We start from the raw sequence: 19,277 nt of genomic DNA, 5'->3' as shown, positions 1-19,277 counted from the left end.
ACACAGAGTACGCGAAGGAACTTGCCCCCCTTCTTGCAGCGGTGTACCGTAGGTCTCTAGAAGAGCGTAGCGTTCCAAAGGATTGGAAAAGGGCACAGGTCATCCCCGTTTTCAAGAAGGGACGTCGAACAGATGTGCAGAACTATAGACCTATATCTCTAACGTCGATCAGTTGTAGAATTTTGGAACACGTATTATGTTCGAGTATAATGACTTTTCTGGAGACTAGAAAGATACTCTGTAGGAATCAGCATGGGTTTCGAAAAAGACGATCGTGTGAAACCCATCTCGCGCTATCCGTCCAAGAGACTCAGAGGGCCATAGACACGGGTTCCCGGGTAGGTGCCGTGTTTCTTGACTTACGCAAGGCGTTCGATACAGTTCCCCACAGTCGTTTAATGAACAAAGTAAGAGCATATGGACTATCAGACCAATTGTGTGATTGGGTTGAAGAGTTCCTAGATAACAGAACGCAGCATGTCATTCTCAATGGAGAGAAGTCCTCCGAAGTAAGAGTGATTTCTGGCGTGCCACAGGGAAGTGTCGTAGGACCGTTGCTATTCACAATGTACATAAATGACCTTGTGGATGACATCGGAAGTTCACTGAGGCTTTTTGCGCATGATGCTGTGGTATATCGAGAGGTTTTATCAATGGAAAATTGTACTGAAATGCAGGAGGATCTGCAGCGAATTGACGCATGGTGCAGGGAATGGCAATTAAATCTCAATGTAGAGAAGTGTAATGTGCTGCGAATACATAGAAATAAAGATCCCATATCATTTAGCTACAATATAGCAGGTCAGAAACTGGAAGCAGTTAATTCCATAAATTATCTGGGAGTACGCATTAGGAGTGATTTAAAATGGAATGATCATATAAAGTTGATCGTCGGTGAAGCAGATGCCAGACTGATATTCATTGGAAGAATCCTAAGGAAATGCAATGCGAAAACAAAGGAAGTAGGTTACAGTACGCTTGTTCGCCCACTGCTTGAATACTGCTCAGCAGTGTGGGATCCGTACCAGATACGGTTGATAGAAGAGATAGAGAAGATCCAACGGAGAGCAGCGCGCTTCGTTACAGGATCATTTAGTAATCGCGAAAGCGTTACGGAGATGATAGATAAACTCCAGTGGAAGACTCTGCAGGAGAGACGCTCAGTAGCTCGGTACGGGCTTTTGTCGAAGTGTCGAGAACATACCTTCACCGAGGAGTCTAGCAGTATATTGCTCCCTCCTACGTATATCTCGCGAAGAGACCATGAGGATAAAATCAGAGAGATTAGAGCTCACACAGAGGCATACCGACAATCCTTCTTTCCACGAACAATACGAGACTGGAATAGAAAGGAGAAGCGATAGAGGTACTCAAGGTACCCTACGCCACACACCGTCAAATGGCTTGGGGAGTATGGATGCAGATGTAGAACTTCACCACGCATTTTTGACTCTAGAGCTGCTAGGTCGCTGGCGCTGGCAGAAACGAGAAAACGGGGATATCGACATGAAGTGTTCCGAACAAAAACGATCTGTGAAGAAACCGAATGACGGACCCATCGGACAACTTCTACTGTGCCAGTTATATGCAATTACCATTGTTAGATAAGTGGTCGCCAACGGCCTTGCCGCAGTGGTAACACCGGTTATCGTTAAGCGCTGTCGGGCTGGGCTAGCACTTGGATGGGTGACCGCCCGGTCTGCCGAGCGCTGTTGGCAAGCGGGCTGCACTCAGCCCTGGTGAGGCAAACTGAGGAGCTGCTCGATTGACAAGTAGCGGCTCCGGTCTCGGAAACATATACGGCCGGGAGAGCGGTGTGCTGACCCAGTGCCCCTCCGTATCCTCATCCAGTGACACCTGTGGCCTGAGGATGACACGGCGGCCGGTCGGTATCGTTGGGCCTTCGTGGCCTGTTCGGGAGGAGTTTAGTTTTGGTTTTAGAAAAGTGGTTATCGTAAAGCGTGAACATGTATCGTTTTCCTTTCAATTCTTGCTCTAACAAGGGGTGGCCACGACGTTTGGAACGCGGATTTACTGCAAACTTCGTACACTCGTAGCACTCCATGAGGACAACAAAATGTGTAAGCAGTAGCGCGTACTTCTCAAGAGTTATTCAGAAAATCGCAAGGTAATTTCAGTCGTAAAATATACACCTGTGCGTGGACCTTTTTACCATGAAGCGGCGGAAACCAAGTGGTGCCGGCACGGTAGCTCAGCGTGTTCGGTCAGAGCATTAGCTGCCCTCCGTAATAAAAGAACTGAGTTAATAGATCAACAACGAACCTGAAAGGGTGTCTTTCGACGTCCGCACCGAGCATATACAAAGAACGAAAAGGAACAAAATGAGATAAAAAAAAGCGTGTTCGCTCAGAGAGCTGCGTGCTTTCTATAATAGAAGAACTGAGTCAAGGAATCAACGATCAACCTGAACGAATGTCTTGTGACGTCCGCCGAGACCAAACGCAACGAACTTTATCGAAAAAAAGTGGTTGGCGTTCAAGCCCTGTAATCGCTGTATCGAGTCGCGTTCGTCAGTTTTTTTTAAATTTCTAACACAGTCATTTTCTTTACTATTTGTATTACAATTGATATGATGGGAAACTACGTGTATTCGGCTGAAATTTTATTGAATTTACAATGTTATTTGGGAGTCTACAAATTTTTATTATTACAAATAATATAGTATTCATAACTATCGACTAGGAAACGACCAAACGCATAAAGTGATACTGAAAATGTATGCTTGTCCGTGTCTTCAAAATTGTTCGTATTTAATGCAAAGAGAACGAGGAATTGCCTCTGGTGAAGACGCTATTAAAATACACTCAATACTGCATGACCAATTACCAGCGCCGATATTTAACGAAATGCTGCGTTATGCATGGTTTCCTTCCAAATCATCGGCTGAAAGAGAGGTTCTTTAAAATGTTAACGAGGTTTGCCGGCTGCGGTGGCCGTGCGGTTCTAGGGCGCTGCTGTCTGGAACCGCCAGACCGCTACGGTCGCAGGTTCGAATCCTGCCTCCGGCATGGATGTGTGTGATGTCCTTTTAGGTTTAATTAATTCTAAGTTCTAGGGGACTAATGACCTCAGAAGTTGAGTCCCATAGTGCTCAGAGCCATTTCAACCATTTAACGAGGTTTGTTTTTCCACGGAAAACCTCAAAACACCTTGCGTATGCGGAAACACAGCATTTATTCGATGCAGTTGGTGCCGTTTAACTATATGTTTTCCATGTTTTTAAGAAAAATACCATCCTGCAACTTGTAATGTCTAAAGCGACGATTAATTGTAGATCTTTCGAAAGCCGTTTGCGCCGGTCAGAACTTGGAGGTAACAAGTAGTTTCGGGCTCCTTCCCGGTATAAGGGATTTCTCAAATCACAGACAAGCATACATTTTCAGTATCGCTTTTTGCGTTTGGTCGTTTACTAGGCGATAGTTATGAATACTATATTGTTTGTGGTGATAAAAAAATTGTAGAGTGCCAAATAACATTGTATATTTAATAAAAGTTCAGCCGATTACACGTATTTTCCAATTATATCAATTCTAATGCAAATAGTAAAGAAAATGACTGTGTTAAAAAAAAAACAACTGACTTGTAAGGGGTATAGGCAGGCTGCTAGCTCGTTGATGTACAGAATGTCTGATACTAAATCAATACATAAATATTCAGCTCTAAAACTGGCATTATATTTAGACTGTGCAGCTGATATTCTTATAGGCATGTACGATAATATTTTTCGCCGAAACATCGATGCATTTTTCGGTATGTCGATAGTCTATAATGATGTTTTCTTTTAAAAATCGATGTATCGGATACCTGATATTTTCAACAATATCAAGAGCCCTAGCGGCAACCCGATCGCCGCCGGAGATCGCCGACCACTTGGAGCCTTTGTCCTTTGCGGGCAGTGTGATGGGAACCATACTCCGTTCATTATAAGAATAAAACTGATGCAAACATTACGTCATGTATTCTTCCGGGTTTGCTTGAATCTCATTGACTTTCGTTTCACGTGGAGTGTAAACCAAGCTGTGCCCACCACAGTCAAGTACGATCATAAGGACACGTTTTATGATGTCTGTCACAAACACACACACACACACACACACACACACACACACACACACACACACACAGACCGAGCGATAATGCGGGACAATATCTTCACCGGCGCATTAAACTTGGACAGCACCGAGGCAGCGGTCCAACTAACCTGCTATGACGTGGGCAGTTGCAGTTCAGACGTAAAAAGATACGGACATAGAAACAATATACCTGCGAATGTCATTTAATTTTTAAAGAGAATGAAATAATACTCGGAAAAATCTGCTGACACGTTTGAGTTCAGCTACTCATGCTATTAGGGCCAATGCAAAATTTGGCGATATACGTCTCAGTAAATTAGCTTACCACGCCTATTTTCATTTTCTGCTTTCGTATGGCGGCGATCCATAAATTGCAGCAGGTTACCAATCTGCCATGCTACCGATTGTGCTACACATCCAGTGTGTAATTATTTCTCAACTGTATCAAATACAGTTCCTCGGGAAACTTCAATGCCGATTTTTTCTGCAAATTTATGAAAAACATTAAGAACAACCTGTTTCTCGCCCTATTTGACGACGTTTCACACGCGTGTTTTATTTCGTAGCAGGAAACAGACTCAGCCATCTTCATACTGCGTGTTAACAGCGCGACAATCAGAACACAACAGTACAGAGACTGTGACTGTACACGACTTTTGAAATAAAAACTATGTAGCTAAAGCGTGGTTCAGAAAAACTTTGTTGGCTGTAAATACATTTGAATATCTTGAAGTTCCATTTAAATTTTGCTTACACAACTGGCCATTAAAATTGCTACACCACGAAGATGCGAAGATGACGTGCTACAGACGCGAAATTTAACAGACGCGAAGAAGATGCTGGGATATGCAAATCATTAGCTTTTCAGAGCATTCACACAAGGTTGGCGCCTGTGGCGACACCTACAACGTGCTGCCATGAGGGAAGTTTCCAACCGATTTCTCATACACAAACAGCAGTTGACCGGCGTTGCTGGTGAAACGTTGTTCTGATGTCTTGTGGATGGAGGAGAAATGCGTACCATCACGTTTCCGACTTTGATAAAAGTCGGATTGTAGCCTATCGCGATTGCCGTTTATCGTATCGCGACATTGCTGGTCGCGTTAGTCGAGACCGAATGACTGTTAGCAGAATATGGAATCGGTTGGGTCTGGAGGGTAATACGGAAATCCCAACGGCCTCGTATCACTAGCAGTCGAGATGACAGGCATCTTATCTGCATCGCTGTAACGGATCGTGCAGCCACGTCTCGATCCGTGAGTCAACAGTTGGTGGACGTTTGAAAGACAACAACCATCTGCACGAACAGTTCGACGACGGTTGCAGCAGCACGGACTATCAGCCCGGAGACCGTGGCTGCGGTTACCCTTGACGCTGCATCACAGACAGGAGCGCCTGCGATGATGTACTTTGACGAACCTGGGTGCACGAATGGCAAAACGTCATTTTTTCGGATGATTCCAGGTTCTGTTTACAGCATGGTGATGGTCGCATCCGTGTTTGGCGACATCGCGGTGAACGCACATTGGAAGCGTGTATTCGTCATCACCATATTGGCGTATCACCCGGCGTGATGGTGTGGGGTGCCATTGGTTACACGTCTCGGTCACCTCTTGTTCGCATTGACGGCACTTTGAACAGTGGACGTTACATTTCGGATGTGTTACGACCCGTGGCTCTACCCTTCATTCGAACCCTGCGAAACCCTACATTTCAGCAGGATAATGCACGACCGCATGTTGCAGGTCCGTAAGGGCCTTTCTGGATACAGAAAACGTTCGACTACTGCCCTGGCCAGCACATTCTCCAGATCTCTCACCAACTGAAAACGTGTGGTCAATGGTGGCCGAGCAACTGGCTCGTCACAATACGCCAGTCACTACGCTTGATGAACTGTGGTATCGTGTTGAAGCTGCATGGGCAGCTGTACCTGTACACGCCATCCAAGCTCTGTTTGACTCAATGCCCAGGCGTATCAAGGCTGTTATTACGGCCAGAGATGGTTGTTCTTGGTACTGATTTCTCAGGATGTATGCACCCAAATTGCGTGAAAATGTAATCACATGTCAGTTTGGAAGGCGCGAGCTCTACCTTCTTATCTCGTGTTTTCTGCTGAAAATCTAGTGCTTGTACTCTTGTTAACTTTACTATTACAGAGATCGCCAAACATTTTTTTATTGGTCGTGTGCGCAACAAATAACGTACTTGGCCTTTTTGCTGCCACTGCTTGATCTGCTGCATTCCATAATTTAACAAAAACATAAAAAACCTATTCTCTGTGCTGAGTGCAATGCATGTTCTGTATGGCGGCTCCTGCTGTTGCTGCGGCTGCTGCTGCTTACTACAACTACATATAATTCAAGAGAAAGGGTCTGGTCAAATCTAAACTCGATAAATGATAAACCAAACAAAAACACTATATTCTGAAAGCGATTCTTTCTCATTCAGTTAACAAAACGCTAGAAGCTCTTTGAACAATCTCTTCGTATGTAAATCTGCCTCCAGTGGCATTAAAGCAATATTACAAATTAATCAAACTCTTGAGACAGACTGAAATGCTTCTCACTTGAATACATAGTGAAACAGTTCACTGACAATTACAAAAGAAATCAATGACAAAAATCAATACTTAATCTAACAATGGTTTCCCCTTAAGAATTCAACTCCTATCATTATCAAAATTACCTTCTGCTGCTACGCACATACACAAACCCTTTTCTTTAAATTAATAAGCGCGATGCAGATTATAAAAAATATCAACTCAGTATCAAATCCTGTGTCGCTGCTGGCGGACACGGCAGTACGGCAGTTCGGCGACGACCCATCGTCCAACACACAGCAGGCGGGCTCCTACACTGGCCTCAAAACCGCCACTGGTTAATCCGTGCGCTCCCAAGCGCGACGACAATATCTTAGATTCCAGAGCTTGTGTATGCGCGCTGTAGCCGACCTTTACATCCTAAGAGAGTATTGGCAACTCTCGTTCTAGTATAATATATCTCTCCTCGTCCCTAACGGTCATGTCGGAACAACATGAGAGAAACACACGTTCCCATTATAATAAAATCCTCTCTGTTCCACTGCATCGCTCAGTCACCTTGTCCAAGTCCTTTACAGTAGCGGAAACCCGACTCTGGAATAACTTCCCTCGTTATGTTAGAGAACTTAAAAACGTGTCCGGCTTCAAACAACAGTCAATGACGTATCTACTTAAGCAACAGTGATGCCTTCCTCTGTACACGAATGCACTTCACCTCATTACTCCCCTCTTTCCCCCTCCTTATATCTCCCCCAAATCCCGCTATACTAGTAAACATCTACTTTACACCAAGATATTAATGTACATCTGCACAAATCTTCATTACTATTGCCAATTTTTCTCATGTTTGTCATTATTATTAGATTTTTTTACTGTTATTATTATTGCTTTTATCATAATCCGTATGTATAGCACCTGTTGTAAAAATACTGCCAGCATTTACTTTATTAGGTCTTAGTCATGTTTATCATTATTATTTCTTTTTTTTACTGTTATTATTATTGCTTTTATCATAATCTGTATGTATAGCACCTGTTGTAAAAATACTGCCAGCATTTACTTTATTAGGTCTTAGTCATGTTTATCATTATTATTTGTTTTTTTTACTGTTATTATTATTGCTTTTATCATAATCTGTATGTATAGCACCTGTTGTAAAAATACTGCCAGCATTTACTTTATTAGGTCTTAGTCATGTTTATCATTATTATTTGTTTTTTTTACTGTTATTATTATTGCTTTTATCATAATCTGTATGTATAGCACCTGTTGTAAAAATACTGCCAGCATTTACTTTATTAGGTCTTAGTCATGTTTATCATTATTATTTGTTTTTTTTACTGTTATTATTATTGCTTTTATCATAATCTGTATGTATAGCACCTGTTGTAAAAATACTGCCAGCATTTACTTTATTAGGTCTTAGTCATGTTTATCATTATTATTTGTTTTTTTACTGTTATTATTATTGCTTTTATCATAATCTGTATGTATAGCACCTGTTGTAAAAATACTGCCATCATTTACTTTATTAGGTCTTGGTCATGTTTATCATTATTATTTGTTTTTTTTTTTACTGTTGTTATTGTTGCTTTTATCATAGTCTGTATGAATAGCACCTGTTGTAAAAATACTGCCGCATTTACTTTATTAGGTCTTAGTCATGTTTATCATTATTATTTGTTTTTTTTACTGTTATTATTATTGCTTTTATCATAATCTGTATGTATAGCACCTGTTGTAAAAATACTGCCAGCATTTACTTTATTAGGTCTTGGTCATGTTTATCATTATTATTTGTTTTTTTTACTGTTATTATTGTTGCTTTTATCATAGTCTGTATGCATAGCACCTGTTGTAAAAATACTGCCGCATTTACTTTACTAGGTCTTAGTCACTACTCTTTATTCATATTGTCACTAGAGTAAGCTAATTTTTCTCATTTAAACTATGGTCATGATGTAACTCTGATGTGTGAAATGCTGTATGTGTGGAACACTGGTCCGATGTAAGAGAGGGCCTGACGGCCCTAATCTGATCAGGTTAAATAAATAAATAAATAAATAAATTTATCATCTGCATTTCTTCTTGGTCTAGCAATTTTAATGGCCACTAGTGTAACATATCTAATACGTAGGTAGGACCTACTTCCAAGAGCGTAACAACACCAGTGTATGTGTGCTTCGGCTTCTGACCAATCATCACGTTTGTGTTTGTTTACATCAAGTTTATTCTTAGGATGAACAGAGTGTAGTACCTGCGGTAACCTGGCGTCCGGGCAGTGTTTAAGCCTATGGCCAGCCTATATATGGAAAGTTCGCGGAGAGTGAGTTTCCTAGGCCAGGCGTCGATTGCGAAAGCATCCTCACAATCAGGATCTTACTCTGAAGTCACTACTAGGACGACGACGCGGTCCATCTCGGCCTTCGCCTCCAGGAGCCGCCAGGTACGGGCCTGCTCCATTCCTTGCCTCTACACCGAGGACATGTGGCCTCCAATGTCACGACCAGCAACTACTCTTCATGATGTTTGCGAACAGTTCAGTAGGCAGTTTGGTTGAAAAGGAACGGACATCTCTAAAGAGGGCAGTCATAGAAGTTGGAAAGAAAAACATAGGTACAAAGATGGTAACTGCAGTGCGTGGAATGTCAGAAGCTTGAACGTGGTAGGGAAGCTAGAAAATCTGAAAAGGGAAATGCAGAGGCTCAAGCTAGATATGCGAGGGTGAGTCAAATGAAAACCTTAAATGTGCAATAGCAAATCGAAATTTCGCGCCGTCATCCTGTAAGTTGGTAAGCGTGCTACAAACAGCGTGCAGAATGGTCTGTAGGTGGCAGCATAGTGCTGATGCACACATACCATCGCACTATCAGTATAAAGATGGCCGCCCCACTTGCGACTTGCACCAGGGAAGAACAGCGTTCTGTTATTCGGTTTTTGCGTAGTGAAGGTGTGAAACCCACTGAAATTCATCGACGAATGGAGGTTCAGTACGGTGATGCATGTTTGTCACAGCAGCAAGTCTACGAATGGAGTAGGAAGTTCGCAAATGGTGTGACTTCAGTGGAAGATGCTCCTCGTCCAAGTCAGGCACAACGAGTTGTGACTCCAGAGAGCATTGCAGCAGTTGAAGCCATAGCGAAGGAAAACCGCCGAGTGACACTGAATGACATTGCAGCATGTTTACAGATTAGCCACGGGTCAGCACACCACATTGTTCATGATGTGCTCCAGTTCCACAAAGTGTGTGCAAGATGGGTGCCACGGCAGCTGACTCCTGAAATGAGAGAACGACGTGTCGATGCTGGTGAAGAACTTCTTCGGCGCTTTGAACGAGAAGGTGATGGCTTCCTTGCAAGATTCGTTACTGGGGACGAAACCTGGGTTCACTTCCACCAACCGGAAATGAAGAGAGTGGCGCCATTCCTCATCACCAAAACCAAAGAAGTTTCGAACAGAACCACCAGCAGGGAAGGTTATGCTGACCCTCTTTTGGGACAAAATAGGCGTCATTTCGGAGCATTACGGGCCTAGAGGGACCACTGTCACCACTGCATCATACACAGATCTCCTAAAAAATCATCTGCGGCCTGCAATCAAATCAAAGCGACGTGGATTGCTGTCAGCAGGTGCCCTTTTGCAACATGACAGTGCAAGCCCCCACACAGGCCGTACAACAGTTGCAACAATCACAGACCTGCACTTTGAGTGTCTTCCTCATCCACCACACTCACCAGACCTTGCCACGAGTGATTTCCATAAGTTTGGACCACTCAAAGACGCAACGGGAGGAATGAAGTTCCGTTCTGATGAAGAGGTACGCCACGTGGTGCATGAGTAGTTGCGCGGACTACCAAAAGAATTTTTTTCTAAAGGAATTTATGCACTTTGTAAGCGCTGGAGGACTTGCATTGAGCGTGGGGGATATTGTGTTGAAAAGTAATACAGCTTTGTACCACTTCTGCACAATAAATCAAATTTTAAAAAAATACGAGTATTTAAGGTTTTCTTTTGACTCACCTTCGTAGCTCTTATGTAGTTACTGCTGTGTCATATTGTCAAATAATTCATTTATCTCTTTCAAAGTGAGCAATGAAACAGTTTCTGGACTATTGTAGGTACTATCTACAACTTGGAGAAGAAATTTTCTCGAGATATTTAGCATTTGTTATGTTGAAATTCTCTAAGGCTATAGATACAGCAATAACGAATAGCTTAGTAGGTAGCACAGTTGAAGAGGAGCTACAGTCTATGATAGAAGATGGAATTAGTAAGTGTGACATGGTCACGAGGGAGGTTGTCTCACATTCTCGAAAGTAAGAATGAAATCATATGTTTACACGTTTTGTGATCTTACAAGCGTAGATTAAGAATAAAATACCGGTAAATGCCCTCTTACGATGCAGGCTGGCTGTAACATTACGTTTCCTAGTGACTGGGGAATTTTTTACGGGTCTGGCTTTAAGACACAGAATAGCACAGCCCACCAAATGTTGTATATGTATCTCGCCCACGACTGCCAGTTTCTCTTTTCTGGCGTGCTGAAAAAAAAGCAAAAGATGCAGTCAAATCAAACATGAACTTTCGTAAGCTAACGCATTACGATACAAATCGAAAATCGCCGTGAAACAATATACGCATGTTACTAAAAAAGAAACGATTGCCGACTGACAAAAAAAGTTTCTTTCCGCATTTATGAAAACCTACTTACTGAAGAAAATGCGGAAAATCTGCAACATGAAAATATGAAATTAGCCACTAGCCACCTAACAATAAGCAAATAACAAGCAGAACACACTGCCCCGACAGCTGAATGGTCAGCGTGACAGACTGCCGACCGAAGGGGACCGGGTTCGATTCCCGGCTGGGTTGGAGATTTTCTCCGCTCAGAGACTGTGTGATGTGTTGTCTTCATCATCATTTCATCCCCAACCGGCGCGCAGGTGGCCCAATGTGGCGTCGAATGTAGTAAGACCTGCACCAAGGCGGCCGGACCTGCCCCGTAAGGGGCCTCCCGGCCAATGACGCCAAACGCTCATCAACACACCCTCTTATGCGCATGCGCGAGTTATGGCTGCCTAGTGCACATCCTGAGAGATCAGTAGCCAGAACAACCATCTCAGGCCGTAATAACGGCCTTCATACGCCTGGGCATTGAGTCAAACGGAGCTTGGATGGCGTGTACAGGTACAGCTGCCCATGCAGCTTCAACACGATACCACAGTTCATCAAGAGTAGTGAGTGGCATATTGTGACGAGCCAGTTGCACGGCCACCATTGACCACACGTCCTCAATTGGTGAGAGATCTGGAGAATGTGCTGCCCGGGGCAGCAGTCAAACATTTTCTGTATCCAGAAAGGCCCGTACAGGACCTGCAACACGCGGCCGTGCATTGTCGTTGTTGTTGTTGTGGTCTTCAGTCCTGAGACTGGTTTGATGCAGCTCTCCATGCTACTCTATCCTGTGCAAGCTTCTTCATCTCCCAGTAAGTACAGCAGCCTACATCCTTCTGAATCTTCTTAGTGTTTTCATCTCTTGGTCTCCCTCTACGATTTTTACCCTCCACGCTGCCCTCCAGTACTAAATTGGTGATCCCTTGATGCCTCAGAACATGTCCTACTAACCGATCCCTTCTAGTCAAGTTGTGCCACAAACTCCTCTTCCCCCCAAATTCTATTCAACACCTCCTCATTAGTTATGTGATCTACCTATCTAATCTTCAGCATTCTTCTGTAGCACCACATTTCGAAAGCTTATATTCTCTTCTTGCCCAAACTATTTATCGTCCATGTTTCACTTCCATACATGGCTACACTTCATACAAATACTTTCAGAAATGACTTCCTGACACTTATATCTATACTCGATGTTAACAAATTTCTCTTCTTCAGAAACGCTTTCCTTTCCATTGCCAGTCTACATTTTATATCCTTTCTACTTCGACCATCATCAGTTATTTTGCTCCCCAAATAGCAAAACTCCTTTACTACTTTTAGTGCCACATTTCCCAATCTAATTCCCTCAGCATCACCCGACTTAATTCGACTACATTCCAATATCCTCGTTTTCCTTTTGTATTATCCTGCTGAAATGTAGGGTTTCGCACGGATCGAATGAAGGGTAGAGCCACGGGTAGTAACACATCTGAAATGTAACGTCCACTGTTCAAAGTGCCGTCAATGCGAACTAGAGGTGCCCGAGACGTGTAACCAATGGCAACCCATACCACCACGCCGGGTGATACGCCAGTATGGCGATGACGAATACACGCTTCCAATGTGCGTTCACCGCGAAGTCGCCAAACACGGATGCGACCATCGTGATGCTGTAAACAGAACCTGGATTCACCCAAAAAATTACGTTTTGCCATTCGTGCACCCAGGTTCGTCGTCGAGTACACCATCGCAGGCGCTCCTGTCTGTGATGCAGCGTCAAGGGTAACCGCAGCCATGGTCTCCAAGCTGATAGTCCATGCTGCTGCAAACGTCGTCGAAGTGTTCGTGCAGATGGTTGTTGTCTTGCTAACGTCCCCATCTGTTGACTCAGCGATCGAGACGTGGCTGCACGATCCGTTACAGCCGTGCGGATAAGATGCCTGTCATCTCGATTGCTAGTGATACGAGGCCGTTGGGATCCAGCACGGCGTTCCGTATTACCCTCCTGAACCCACCGATTCCATATTCTGCTAACAGTCATTGGATCTCGACCAACGCGAACAGCAATGTCGCGATACGATAAACCGCAATCGCGATAGGCTACAATCCGACCTTTATCAAAGTCTGAAACGTGATGGTGCGCATTTCTCCTCCTTACACGAGGCAACACAACAACATTTCACCAGGCATCGCCGGTCAACTGCTGTTTGCGTATGAGGAATCGGTTGGCAACTTTCCTCATGGCAGCACGTTGCAGGTGTCGCCACCGGCGCCAACCTTGTGTGAATGCTATGAAAAGCTAATCATTTGCATATCACAGCAACTTCTTCCTGTCGGTTAAATTTCGCGTCTGTAGCACGTCATCTTCGTGGTGTAGCAATTTTAAAGGCCAGTAGTGTAGCATTAACCATCCCTGTATTGACCAACCAAGTGCAACACGCGTGTTCGGAACTCCATCTCACAAACTGACATCCGACACCTGTACAACATAAATCGTGCACGTTTGTAAGCTTGCATTCCGAATTCTGGCGGTTACATCGGTTAATAGTTTAGCACCATTTCCCATGTGAATTGCCTTATCCGGCGCGTACATTAACCTGTTGCCATGCAATGTTAGTCACTTAAGTATGTTACCCAGACAAATTTATTCTCGAAATTTCTTCACTCTATAATAACTATTTTTTGGTGGTGTGATTTTTTTTCCGTCAGTGAACATTTTTTTCTATGCAGCCACTGACCATCTTGTCTCCACAGAGGGAGTCATGTAATAATACTTATGGCGATTAGTTACGAAATAATAAAGTATAATAAAGTTTACGTACTTTTTTCCATGTGTCTCGTTCTCATTTGAGTACGCCTTGTAATTACGTGTGAGAAAACGCCTAGAATGAAATCTCTGTGTCTAATCTCGAAAATGTGCAGATTATTTTGGTGCCAAATAGCAGAGGCATTGATACATCTGAGTTACGTTTTTTTACATAGATAACGAAATAGATTGCTTTCTGTTCCAGGTGAAACAGCTGATGCCAAAAACTGAGACGACTTCCAATTTGGATATTCTGAAGGTTTTATTTTCAGTATATGCGTTAAGAGATACTTATCCAAACATCATAGCATTGGGAATATGTGAAGGGTTTATTTCAATAGTGGTACAAGTCCATTACCTCCACTTTTCTGCCTATAATGCTTCTGAAATTAGTGATCCAAACAAACAGAAAGAAAGGTTCATCTCCAGCAAGAAGCCATATGCTTGAATATTTCTGGTATCTCAACTGCAAATTTTTCAGCGCTCATTTAACTTTAGGACACTGTATCTCAAAATGAACCAAAATTGACTTGAAATAAGCCCTCCGTGTATGGCAATGCCAATGACTGCAACATCTTGTGAACACAATTCTCTCTTATTAAACACGTTAAATAACTATTTAACGTCAATCATTAATGAAAGCAATCAAACCTGGCTACCTTTTCGAAAGAGCAGGAAATCGCTGCTTAAGTTCATTTCAGTAACATAATCATTGTGTTTCCTTCGTTCAAAGTAAGGAAATGTAAAGTAGGCTAAAATTACAATAAAGCACAGCTTCTGGAAGCGGTTTTTTTATCAACTAGTAATTATAGCCTTTTTTCTCATTTACTGATCAACAATTTATGACAGTCAAATAAAATTTATTCTGTAGCTTGTAACAGGACATCCTCTTCTAGCAATACTTTTCCTCAACAGCAGCTGTCGATACCAGTATTATTTTTCGAGATCTGGACAGGTCAGTATTGTCTCAGTTGCTTTTCTGAAAACTTTCATATGATTTTATACACACTATATTATATTTGAAGGTAAAATTTATGAAGAGAAATTGCTGTATAAAATACTTTAGTTTTGATGTTAAAATCGTTAAGTGCTAGTTCCGAATGTACAGTCACATTTATTGTTTTAGAAACATTTGAAATTACGAATTATTTGCACACCTAAAATTTCTATTATTAATTACGCAATCCTGTACTGTTTACTATATTAATTTCTGAATTCATTTACGAAATGATAGTCGAAATTAATAATGTAACGAAAACTAGCAGGAATTCATTTGTTAAGAAAAATTGTAAAGTCTTTGGAATATTGTTATTTCTGCAGAGTGTATGAGTCGTAAGCTTGCCTCTGATGTGATAGGACGTATTTTTGTGCACACAACGTAATTTCAGCTTTGTGAATGTCAAAAGTCAAATTTCTGTATGATATACTAAAATGTGAGAAAATCAATGGAAAATATATTTACGTAAAAAAAATCTGCAACAACAATGTTTATTTAGTTCAAACCAATCGTGAAGACCTGATGTTAGATTTTCAGTTTCAATAATCAGACCCCTAGACAAGAAGAACTGGAGCCATCTCAACATGGCTTGAAAGTTTATTGTTATCTTCGCTCCTCTCAAATCTTCATAAAAGACTTTAGCTTATTAATTGCTTGGACTGAGCATTTTTTAATGTGGACAATAAATGGAAAAAGGAAGGAGGGGGGAAATTACAACCTCTAATTCCCCCCCATTCCCACCATTATCAGCAGCTGGATGAGTATAGTTTGAGTAATTTATTCTTCGTTTGGTAAAAGCCAGTTTTTCACACATCTCAGTTTTTACGACATCATATTTCCTGAGCTGTGTGTCGTGCAGTGATATAATTTCGCGGGTACATTTGATGGTAGGGGCCTACATATGGATGTATTGTTCAAAATATATGGAGAGTGAAGTTGGCAGTAAAGAGGTAATAAATCGAAATCGTCGCGCTTGGTACTCCTTTTTACTGCACTGAGAGCGAAAATAGGGAAAGCGATACATTTTTTTCCTATAGGGTATTAATTTGTGGGTAGTATCAGTGAGAAAAAGTTTCGAAAATGTTTGAAACCATGTGTAACGTTTATTGTAAGTCGATAAGAGGCGTCATTTTCACACACTGCATGAATACAGTCTGTGTTAAATTGGGGGCCACGAGTTAACGATACCTAAGGACATGCACACAGCTTAAACCATAAATGTAAGCTTTTAGACGAACTCTTTCATGTTTAAAAATTTTTGCAAAATGAAGAAACATAATGAATCAGTTCTCAAACGTGTAAAATATCACCTTGTAATATAACCTTACGTAACTTCATTTTTCAAAGAAATGTTTGCATATTTCTCGTTCTGCCCAACCCACGAGGATGAATAAGATAAGGCATATTTTGTGAAATTATTGCATTAACGTTGTACTCATTAGGAATACCATCTTAAAACTAAGACATAAAGCTCTTTAATGAACAGTTTAGACTAAAGAGTATGGAATCTTCAAAAATCGTTAACAATAAGAAAATATTTTTTAAATTTTTTTACTGCGATAGGCCATATGAGGTTCACGTTCCAATTTCAGTTCCTCTTTCTTTGTTCTTTTCTTTTCTTGAAGTGTGCTTTCATCTGTTCACTATGCTTCTTCTTTCTATCTTCAGACCGGTATATACTAGTCTTTATAGCTACCCTACCTTGTAATACATCCATGTTTTCCGAAAGGCTTCCAGTTGTTTATATCTTCTGTTTTTACTCGTATATTGTTTACTTCTAAATTATTTTTTACTTCGTTGACCCAGCTTGTTGTGGACTTCTTATCCCACAAATATTTGAAAATCTTATTCGTTAATCTACTGTCTTTCATTCGAAATAAATTTACAAAAAACATGAGTCATCTTTTTCTAATTACGTTTGAAATATTTTCTATATTTTGGTACCTTTAAGCATTACTTCGTAATTTCCAACCTTTTGCTGCTTTTGTGGTACTAATATTTTCCTTATAATTCGCCTTTCTAGTATTTCTAATTTATCTAAATTATAGTTTAATAGTAGGCATTCACTTGCATGTAGGCATTTTGGCTTCACTAATGTGTTATAATGTCTTATTTTTGCAGTTTTTGGCAGGCACTTATTATTATAGAGGTATTTGGCGATACCATACGCTCTCCCCATTTTATGCAACCTTTCCTCTAATGCAGATTATTCAAAACTTTTTTTCGAATATCTCCCGTAGATATTTGATTTTTTTTTATCCTTTCTACTTGGCCAATATCTGTTTCCAGGAATTTTGGAGCATCCTTAACATTTGTTAAAAATTTTGCTTTTTTTTCTGCAGAAATTCTTAAACCAGTTCTGTTGGCTATTTCTTGAGAAGATTCGTTCGTGCTATAGCAGTGCCACATTTTTGGAAAGTATAGCAAAATCTTCTGCAAATGCAAGACAGTTGGTTTCGATCTTTTTGCTTCCTCTCCCTTAGCTTATAGGCGAGAGGTTGAGTTCAATAAGTTTTTCGTTCCAAATTCTTACTGTTTTCTCCAGTGGACTATTAAAAAGAATTGGGGATACGCCGTCACATTGTCGTAGGCCTGCTTTTATTTTGAAAGACAGAAATTTCTCCCATAAATTTTATTTTATAGACCGTATCTTTAAGTGTTTCAGGGAAGCCGTTTGTCAGTTCAAACTTAACGCCAAATCAAAAACTTCCTGCCAGATTAAAACTGTGTTTCGGACCGAGACTCGAACTCAGAATACTTCTAAAATATTTTAATATTATTTTGAAAAGTGTAGAATTCTTTTTAATCCTTAATACCAAGTTACTGTTATTGCTATTTTTTTGGATCCCATCCCTCGTGCATTCGACCTATTCTCAGGATTGCGAACAGAAAACATAGGATGCCTAGCAATAAATCCTACAACCCTGTCATGCCCAATCAGACAACTTTCTCTGTCAAATCTGTGAGCTAAGCTATTTCTTTCCGCTAGTTGACAGGCTAATCATCTGACCATGTGACGTTTTATCGTCAGACTAGAGAATCTGCTCTCTATTGATTACAGGTACGCTACCAGCTCGTCCTCTTGACCTGCAGTGAACGAACACATTTGGAAATTTTCCATTTTATTTGTCAACTCTGTAGTCACGATTATTCTTAGCTAAGTAAACGTATCATTCCAACGTTGATTCGGGTGCGTTTAACTCGTCAGTTGCTTTTAAAATTTCCATTTCAGAAAATAAAATGGTTGATACTGCCATTTCCATTTATTTAGTATCCCATTGTATCTATCAGTCTTTCTGAGGCGTGTTTACACCATCTGTAACAAATAGGGAAAAAAGAAATATATATTGTTTGAAATTTACTTGCACAAAAAGTGACAGGGCAGAACTACCATTCTGCCCCGTCCCGTTCGTCACTAAGAGCATATTTTTTTAACAACATTTATGGAGCATATATAACTGACAGATTTAAAAGTACTATATAGCTAACGTACGGGAATGACATGCACTATACGATTATATGTCATTTAAGCCCATACAATCAGCAATTAAAGGTTTATCCCGCGTTGAAAGTCACCAAAAGTTACAAAAACACTACTGAAAAAACTGGAACAAAAACCGTTCACTTTCACGTCGCACTACAGACCAAGTTAAAATTGCTGTCGTATCTTTCCTTCCATTCACAGACATGTTGTTGTGGTCGTTGTTGTGGTCTTCAGTCCTGAGACTGGTTTGGTGCAGCTCTCCATGCTACTCTATCCTGTGCAAGTTTCTTCATCTCCCAGTACTTACTGCAACCTACATCCTTCTGAATCTGCTTAGTGTATTCATCTCTTCGTCTCCCTCTACGATTTTTACCCTCAACGTTGCCCTCCAATTCTAAATTTGTCACCCCCTGATGCCTTAAAACGTGTCCTACCAACCGGTCCCTTCTTCTTGTCAAGTTGTGCCACAAACACCTCTTCTCCCCAATTCTATTCAATACCTCCTCATTAGTTATGTGATCTACCCATCTAATCTTCAGCATTCTTCTGTAGCACCACATTTCGAAAGCTTCTATTCTCTTCTTGTCCAAACTATTTATCGTCCATGTTTCACTTCCACATATGGCTACGCTCCATACAAATACTTTCAGAAACGACTTCCTGACACTTAAATCTACACTCGATGTTAACAAATTTCTCTT

Source organism: Schistocerca piceifrons, chromosome 11 (genome assembly GCF_021461385.2).
Source record: "Schistocerca piceifrons isolate TAMUIC-IGC-003096 chromosome 11, iqSchPice1.1, whole genome shotgun sequence".
Lineage (NCBI taxonomy): Eukaryota > Metazoa > Arthropoda > Insecta > Orthoptera > Acrididae > Schistocerca > Schistocerca piceifrons.
Note: the sequence above shows the minus strand (reverse complement) of the source record.